Here is a 9,237-nt window from a genome sequence, read left to right as displayed (position 1 = left end):
TACACAGAAAACATAAGCTTTACTCAGGCAGCAGTTCACAGGAACTTGGCAGAGGCCTGCCTGCATTTCAGAATCCTTCTCCTTTTTCTAGATGAAAGCCCTGCAGAAGGATTTGTTTTTCAGACAGAAGGCAAGCCAAGTTGGTGATTTCATCCTAAGGCAGGCTGTGTCAAGCTGGTCCTATTCAAACATGCAGGAAATCAACCCTGGAGCTCGTTCAGAAATGAGGATGGAGAGGGGGGGCAGAGAGAGGGGCCCTGAGGAGGACAAGAGCCTGGACTCTGAAAAGAGGAGAGGAGAGGAGAGGAGAGGAGAGGAGAGGAGAGGAGAGGAGAGGAGAGGAGAGGAGAGGAGAGGAGAGGAGAGGAGAGGAGAGGAGAGGAGAGGAGAGGAGAGGAGAGGAGAGGAGAGGAGAGGAGAGGAGAGGAGAGGAGAGGAGAGGAGAGGAGAGGAGAGGAGAGGAGAGGAGAGGAGAGGAGAGGAGAGGAGAGGAGAGGAGAGGAGAGGAGAGGAGAGGAGAGGAGAGGAGAGGAGAGGAGAGGAGAGGAGAGGAGAGGAGAGGAGAGGAGAGGAGAGGAGAGGAGAGGAGAGGAGAGGAGAGGAGAGGAGAGGAGAGGAGAGGAGAGGAGAGGAGAGGAGAGGAGAGGAGAGGAGAGGAGGTTGCTCTGGACGTGGGAGCAGGGAAAAGGGAAATGGAAGAGAGTGGGAAATGGAAAAGACACTGTGAAGATGTTCTTTACAAACTGTCACAATGCCCTCCACTTAAACATTTGTAGAGCAGCTATGGAACACCAGTGATAGAGGGGAGGCAACAGATGGCAGAATTCAGAACATTTGTTCTTGGGTTTGCTTCAAAATCCCTGAGCTCTTTGGACAGTCCATTCCCAAGCAGCAAGGGAAGGACTGTGGAGAAAAAATTGGCATAATTTTATCTTCTGCTTTTTTGCAGCTGCCAGCTTGCCTGTTGTTTAGTGAAGACATCACTCCAAGAACCTCCGTGCAGGCTGAGAGCAGCACATCACAAGGGAAACCCATGAGAAAAACCTGCTTGGGATCTGTGTGTGAGTGTGTATAATCCTTCATCCCCAAAGAACATCTGCAGGGGCTTCGGAGAGAGGGAGGCAGCGTTTGCTGTCACTGCGGGACAAAGCTCAGACCTGCCCCTTTGCTCTCACTCTCTCTACAGAAAAACTGCAAGGGCTCCACTCCTTCCTTTCTAGCAACTGCTTTCATGAATCCAGATTTTAGTGGTTTGGATTTTATTTAAATCAAGCGCTTTCTGATGTGAATAATACCAGCAAAACTTTTGAAACTTGGCCTGGAAGATGGGAAAAATGCAAGCACCAAAAGCCAAGGCAGGCTCTTAAATGTCAATAGTCATTAGGCACTTTTTAACATTAGTGCCTGGTGCTGGAATCTGCCCATGCAGGCTGGAGGATGAGGAAATATGATTTGAACACATCTGCTCCAAGAGATACTGTCAGACTTGGGGAGCATCTTGTGGTAATTAGAGGAATTCATTTCATTATTTAATCCAGCAGCGTTTTGGTTTTTTCCTGATCTTTCCCCCTTTGGTTTCTTGTTAATTTGTTTATTGGTTTGGTTTTCTTTTTTTCCTTTTTTTTTTTTCTTTTTTATGGGGGATCCATTAAAAATTTATTTTTTGCATTTTTTAACAACTGCAAAGCTCCCTGGCTATATTGAGACCCTGTGTTCTCATAGCACTTCCCCCCTGCTGCAGAGCACCTGGGTAAGAAGCATTTTGGAAGGCAAGGAAGAGAACCTTGCAACCAAGTACTGTACTGCATTTTGAATTTTTGGCTCAAAATATAAAGCAGCTGTAGTCCAAATTTGCTTTTCCCCTTTCCTCTGCCATATCTTCTCCCTCTTCATTTCCCAATCCACACATGTGCATCTCTCTCCAGACAGAGGCCCCCACTTTAACCTGTGCTGTGGTTAAAGCAAACCTTTGACTCTCCTGCCCAAAATACTGCCCTGGGCCCTCCCAGTCCCTGGTTTGGAGGGTTCCCTACTTAGTGTGAAAGAAAGGGGTTGGAGTGGATCATGCAGATCACGTCCCAGGCCAAAGCATCTTTTCCTCTGTGCTCCCCAAGTCAAAACTCTCCCCTCAGCAACATCCATCTCCTGAGAAGAATCACTTTACAAAATCTATTAAAGAAAACAACAGCTTTAAGCCCTTTATTTTTTTTCCTTTTTTTTTTCCCCTGGAAAAGAGGCATCTAATATTGTTTAATTAAAAGCTCATTCTGCAAGGCTCATTTGATGTCAGCTTTGAAATCCTGTGCGTTTTGTTTCCATTCTTCTTCTTTTGTGTGTTGAATTGAGTACATTTCCAAACAGGGTTTCTGTGTGCTCGCTCCTTGAACCTCAATGCTTTGTGTAGCACCGAGCAGTGACAGAGTTATGTCAACCTCTCTGCTTCACTGGGCACATTTGTTCTCTCAAAACCAACACAGCAGCTGGAGGCACTGACATCTGAAACACTCCTGGCTCCCTGTGCAGCAGAGCCCCTCTTTGGGCTGGGTGGGGAGCACTGAGTGCCTGGCACTGAACTCAAGCCAGAAAAGCAGGTGCTCCAGGATAACAAAACCTCAGCCAAAACGAAAAATAAAATCCTTGGCTAGGAACATACAGGTCTGTGGGCTGGTTTTGTGACTCCCAGTTTGGCTCCGTGGGGTTGTTTTGTTGTCATGGAGCAGCTCTGTGGGGTGGATGTTGGTTGGGGTGGGTTTGCTTAAGGTCAGGTTTGGGTTGGGGCCAGCTCGACCCAAATCTCCCAATTAAACTGAACACAAGAACCTGGCTGGGCTTTAATCCTGCTCCTGGGGAGGAGAGCTGGGCAACCCTGCCCTCTGCTCCAGGAGCTTCTCCAGCCCTTCCTGGGAAGCTGAAAGGTTGGAGGGAAAGGCACGGATCTTATACTGGGGAATGTGATGGAAAAGGCAAGGATCTTATACTGGGGAATTAAAAGGAAAAGACAAAAATCTTATACTGGAAAATTATGGAAAAGGCAAAGATCTTATACTGGGGAATATTAAGGAAAAGGCAAGGATCTTATACTGGAAAATGTGAAGGAAAAGGCAAAGGTGTTATACTGGGGAATGTGGTGGAAAAGGCACAAGTCTTATACTGGGGAATGTTAAGGAAAAGGCAAGGATCTTATACTGAAAAATGTGAAGGAAAAGGCAAAGATCTTATACTGGAAAAGTGATGGAAAAAGCAAAGATCCTATACTGGGGAATGTGAAGGAAAAGGCAAAGATCTTATACTGGAAAATGATGGAAAAGGCAAAAATCTTATACTGGGGAATATTAAGGAAAAGGCAAAGGTCTTATACTGGAAAATGTGAAGGAAAAGGCAAGGATCTAATACTGGAAAATATGGTTTTGCAAGAGATGGATGCTGGAGAGCCTGACCCAAAACCCTTCTCAGGAGATTTGGGAGACTAAGCTGGGCAGATGTGAAGATCCAGCATGCTGGAAAAGCAAGGTGGATGTTAGAGGTACAACATAATGCTTGAGCAGAAATGCTGTGTGAATTGGGCTGGGGGTAAAACTGTGCAGTGATTGTATTTCTGTCCGGTCACTCTCTGGGGAGTGGAGAGCTTGGGAATGCTGCTGGGAGGGCAGGCAAGGTGTTTTAGCTTTTTTACAAAACTCATTGAGACGGCAAAGTTTATCCAGAAAAAAAAAAAAAAAAAAAAGGTTGATAAGAAACTTGCAAAAGTAATGCAGGGTCTCACCCTACTCCTCAGCTTCCACTTTCAGCACACCTGGCTGTTAGATCCCATCCTTGGCTGGCCAGGGATCTAAAAGCCTTTTTCTCACCTATAACAGGGGCAGCAAACAACCACAAATGTCTGCCTTGAAGAACTGGAGCTTTTATGGGAGCAGCTCTGTTTTTTGCTCTGTTTGAGCACTTTGGGAGGACAACACGACCAGAAGGTCCTCAAAGTGCTGGGCAGATGCAGCAGGAAGGCAGTGAAAGGTGGGAGGGAGAACTCGTGAGAGGGTCCCTTCCAACCCAGAATATTCTGGGATTCTGTTCAGATGCCAGGGAGGTGGGCTGGGAGGGTGAGGGGCTGCTCAGCCCAGTGCCTTTTTCCTGGAGCATTATCGTGTTAATGCCAAGCTCTGAACCATTTCAATTTTATTCCTAACTTTAAGTGTGTGCACAGCTCATAAAATCAGTGATGTGGGTGCCCAGTGGAGATGAAAGCTTCCCACCTGATATGTACAGTGAATAACAATGATAGTGCACTTGCACATTTTAGAATTGTTCTGCTGTTCTGGAAAGATGAAGCTCTGCCATGAAATGGTGGATTTCCCTCAGCTTTGGGAATTTGTTAATTTTCATAGGGTTTTTCCATTTGTTTTTCTCAGGGTTTTGGAAACAAAGTGCTTGGAGGTGCCTGCCTGGTCTCAGTGCTGAAACAGGGAAGAGTGGGAGCTAGGAGTGTGAAATTGGGCAGGTTTGCCCTGCCTGTGCTGAGCAGAGGAGTGATGTGGGGGGTCTCTGTTTTTGGGGGAGCCTGTGGCACATTCCCAGTGTTGTTCCATCCTCCCCAGGCTGGAGCAGAGGTGTGGTCATGGGGCCTGTGGCTGCAGGAGTCATTTCTGTTGTCTGATTCAGAAATGAGTGGTTGTCATGGTTACCTGCCTCTCTGTCCTGATCTTGGCAGATGTCTTCTCTGGAGCTTTGGGCTTGGAGCAAGATTCAGCATTTCCCTCCCGTGGAGATCACGCTCCCGTCCCAGCACCTTCCATTCCCCACGTGCTGCTCGGTCACGCTGCGCTGACATTTGTGTGCTTGGGGACCTCGGGAGCCCTTGGTGCTCTGTCTCCTTCCTGATCCTTCAGAACAGGACAGAAGTGATAGGAATGAAGGTTTCTCTGGGCTTATTTAGGGCTGCAGCCCTGAGCTGGCAGAGCTGTGAGGTGTCTGGGTGAGTTCTCCCTTCACCCAGCCACTGTACCACCCACAGAAAATCTCCCAGGGGTCAGCCCAGCTCTCTTTTCTCTCAGTCTTGTTTTTCAATATCAAATTAGTGTGGCAAGTTATAAAGTGACCTGAACCATGGAGGCCAGTCTCCACAAACCTTTTGGATTTAATTTTTTCCCCCTCTTTTAGTGCCTTTTCTCCTTCTTTGTCAGAAGAGGAAGCTTGAGTGAGAGGGGGGCAGTTTAACAAAGAGTCTCTTTAGGGTTTTTTTGTTCTGCCTCTGGTTGGTATTGCTTTGGAGAGGAAACTGAGCTCTGAAAAAGAGCTCATGCAAGAGTCCCACGCAGCAAGGGGATGGCAGGGCATGCAGCAAGTCATGCTGCAGGAATTCTTGGAGGAGGAAGGTGAAGAGTCTCAAAGGAGGCATAAGGTCATTTCCTTTTTTACAGAGTACATTGCAGAGATGCTTTAACAATTGATCAATATCTAAATGTGCAGCCTGCTGTAGGGTTTGGTGATGGGTTATTTTACAGACTAGCAACTAGGAGCCATGTTAACAGGCTGAACCCCTGAGCTGCAGGAAGGTGGCTGTGCCATGGGGAAGGACAACTTGATCCTCTGGGCCTCTTTTGAAATTAGGTCATTTATATTAAGGAAGATAAATCAAATTAAAATTATGAGGGTGCAAGGAGTCCACTGTTACTTTCTTTCTGCTCAACTTTTATAGTAATAATCACTACCAAAACCCCAGGAAGGAACCCCAGTATTTCCCAGGAATGAGGGGCAGGGGAATCTCTGTGCATGGACAGCCAAGTGTTACGACACAGCTCTGGCTCGGGCTGCTGAGCCCCCTTGGAGCCTGGGCTGGAACATCTGGTCCATCTCCTGCAGGAAGGTCAGCCTGAGCAGCCAGGCAGAGGAATCTGGTGCTGACTGCTGCTGAGGCTCTTGGGGCCGTGTCTGGAGCTGGGAGTCTGCGAGCCTGAGGTGCTCCTGGGGAAACACGTCGGCTTGTGAGGGCAGGGATGCGGGCTGCTCCCTTCTGCCTCCTGGAAGGCTGGGGTGGCTCCCAGCAGAGTACCAGGGTACCCCAGCCCTCCAGAGGGGTCCTGGCGAGGAGTTCTTGGCAAGATGTGAGTGGAAGGAGGGTTGTGTTAGGGCAGCAATCCCTTCCTGCTTCACTGGCTCTGCAAGCATCCAGGACCTGCTGCTCTGCCCTGCTTACCTGGGAAAACCCTTGGACTAACAAACCTGCCCAGCATTTCCCAGGGGTTTGCAGATCTCCCCCTTCAATCTCCTGAAATCCACATCACGCTTCTCTGTTTGAGAGTTTATCTGGAGCAGTGGAGAGTGAGCAGCTCTGGTTGTCCTGAGAACTGACCCGGCCTCTGGAGATGGGGAGGGAATTGGTGCTCTGGGCCTCGGGGTGACCAATGCCACAGGGAAGGCCTTAGTCTGTTAATTGGCATTAATAGGGCAAGTATTATCTTCATGAAAAGACTGGTAGTGACACTGAAGTTGTATTTGAGGTTTAACTGCTGCAGGATTCTGACTGAGCTGTATGTTTGTTAATCCTCAGTGAGGGAGTTCTATTTCACTGAGTGATGCTTATTTAATATACAATAAGTGTCTTAATGATCTCTATTAAAGGCATATGTGGAAACCTTAATTTGATGCATTACAGAAGAGAGTGAGATCTTCAGTTCATAAAATCCTTTTTAAACACTGTGAGCTCCAAAATCTGGCCAGAGCCAAAGCAAACTGTATCCTGTAAACTCTGTGCCAGATGTCTCATGTGGGGTATGCTTAAGGCCCAAAGAAAACAAGGTCTGAAGGGAACAGTTTGGCCACTGACTCCCTAATCCAGCCTGTATAAAGGAGTTTCATTTCCATTCAGGAAATAACCTCTCCTGGATGGATCCTGTTCAAAATGTGTCTGCTGAACAATCCTTCTCAGCAACACCTGCACCTCTGAGCAGAAAGAGGATCTCGTGGGAAGCTTTGGGAACAATCTGGAATCTCTTGAATTTTGAGAAAGAAGAGCTAGTAAACAGGTTAAAGGTGTGTCTGGGTATTTGGTGAGGCACTGACCACTGCCTGGCCTGATGCTGAATACAGAGAATATTCTGAAATTTCTGGGTGTGATGTGAGATGGAACTTCAGCCAGCCTGAGTCACTTGTGTGAAACTTGCTACTGTGCCTTGTTCTGCTCTGGGCAGGGCAGAACTCCAGCATATTGGGGTGCCAATAACTCCAAACTTAAAGTTTAATCCTAAACATAACCATAACCCTATCCCTAAAACTAATCCTAGCCCTAAACTTTAGGTCAACCCCAGCACAAATTCTAACACTAACTCTAACCCTGAAGGTAACCAAACCCTAACACAAATTTAACCAAAACAACCTAAATGCTAACACTAACTCTAGGTACTTCTAAAGTCCACATGCCCTACCATAAAACTAACAATAAACTCCAAATACAAACCCTAACCCTAAGCACCACTAACAGTGACCAGCCCTAACCCTAACATCATCCCTCCCACCACAGCCAAAATCTAAACATTAAGGCAAACCATAATACCAAACCTGAACCTTCTCCGAACCCCTACAAAACCCTGTCTGGAACCCTAATCCTAATTAACCCTAACTCTTAACCATAACTCTGAATATAACCCTTAGCTTGCCCTAACCATAACTTCCTAATCCCAAACCTTAACCCTTGCCTTGCCTCGCCTGCTCTTCCCTTGACCTGCCCTGGTGTGCCAGCCCCAGCCTGTCATTGTGTCCTGGCTTGTAAAATCAGCATGTATTCTATTGCCATCTGTTGGAGGTTGGGCAGTTTTCTTATCTCTCCCAAGAACAATGTCTCCCTCTGTGGAGAGATCTTCTGTTCATGGCCATTAATGACTCCCTGCATGGTGGGAAAGTTCCATCAGCCCATGGTGAGATGCTCCGCCCAGAGGGAGGAGCCAAGAATTCCTACCTGCATAAAATCAGCATTTTTGGGATATCAGAACAGCCTCTTTGCTGGATTCCCAGAGGAGCAGCTTTCTTCTCTGCTGGATTCCCAGAGGAAGACCAGGCCCAGCTCCTCCATCACCAGACCTTCAGAGAAAACTCCACCCTTCTCCAGATCCCCGCTCCAGCAGCATTCCATCTGCCCCTCCAGAGGAGCAGCCACCATTTCACTGGACTGTTCCCAACACCCTGACTCCTCAGGGTGTCAGGTTTCTGATTATCACTAGTTTTGTTTGTACTAATTACATTTTTTTAATTTAGTTTTTTCCCTAGTAAAGAACTGTTATTCCCATATCTTTGCCTGAGAGCCTTTTAATTTTGAAATTGTGGTAATTCGGAGGGAGGGGGTTTGCCTTTTCCATTTCACAGGAGGCTCTTGCCTTCCTTCCCAGACTCCTGTCTATTCAAACCAAGAGACATTGCCTTACGGGCACATCTGTATCCCTGCCTTGCCCTTCCTGCCCTCCCTTGCCCTGCACTCCTTTCATTCCCATCCCTGCCTGACCCTACTCGCTCCTTTCTCCCCAGGCCTTCCATGCCTTCCCTTCCTCTCCTTTGCCTTGCCTTGCCTGTCCAACCCCTTTTTGTTCTTGCCTGGCATTGCCTGGCAGAGCCATTCCCTGCTGCCCCTTTCCTGCCTGGAATTTCCTTGCTGGCTCTCCCTGGAGATAAAATAGCTGTATCAGCTCTTGCCTGGCCTCCCCATCACGGCACTGACCTTCCTCCCTCGGCCTCGCCTGGGCATCACTCTTGCCTCTGCTTTCCCCTCCCAGCTCTTGCCTTGCCTTCCCTGCGTCTCCGTCGACTTGCCCAGAGCTGTCTCCACTTCAGTTGCCTCTCTTTGCCTGCGGGGAGGTGGATGTGGGCAAGGAAAGGCCAAGCGATGGTAGCCCAGGCAAAGCTGGGCAATGGCACTGAAGGCAAGGCAAGCCCAAGGGACTCAGAGCAAAGGGTGGAGTCCCAGTGTTGGTGGATCACATTGAAAGACGCCATGGGAAGTTAAATTCCAGGGGGACATTCTTGTCCTGACGCCTCTTGTGTGGGAGCAGTTCTTGGATGTGTTCCGTACTGGAGGTGGCATCCAACCTGCAGCTGGCAAATTTCTGACCAAGGGTGGTGCTGGAGTCCAGGACATCCCTCTGGCTGCCCTGGCTGTCTCGAGACCCTGGCGGGGGTCTCAGAGACCCTAGCAAGAAGTCAAAAAACATCTGTGACTTCAATTTTAGCCTGTAGAAAGCTGTCAACTCTAGATAAAGA

The 9,237-nt window shown here is 48.1% G+C and overlaps 1 long non-coding RNA gene across 1 annotated transcript; it reads left to right on the top strand.

Moving 5' to 3' along the window:
• The first annotated feature begins 636 nt into the window (after positions 1-636).
• Positions 637-2,650, top strand: LOC116184455 (uncharacterized). The gene is made up of 2 exons (XR_004149224.2): positions 637-1,061; positions 2,362-2,650. It is a non-coding gene; the product is annotated as an uncharacterized LOC116184455 (long non-coding RNA).
• The last annotated feature ends 6,587 nt before the right edge of the window (positions 2,651-9,237 follow it).

Source organism: Lonchura striata, chromosome 23 (genome assembly GCF_046129695.1).
Source record: "Lonchura striata isolate bLonStr1 chromosome 23, bLonStr1.mat, whole genome shotgun sequence".
Classification (NCBI taxonomy): Eukaryota; Metazoa; Chordata; class Aves; order Passeriformes; family Estrildidae; genus Lonchura; species Lonchura striata.
The sequence above is the reverse complement of the archived record's forward strand: the minus strand, read 5'-3'. Positions and strand labels throughout refer to the sequence as shown.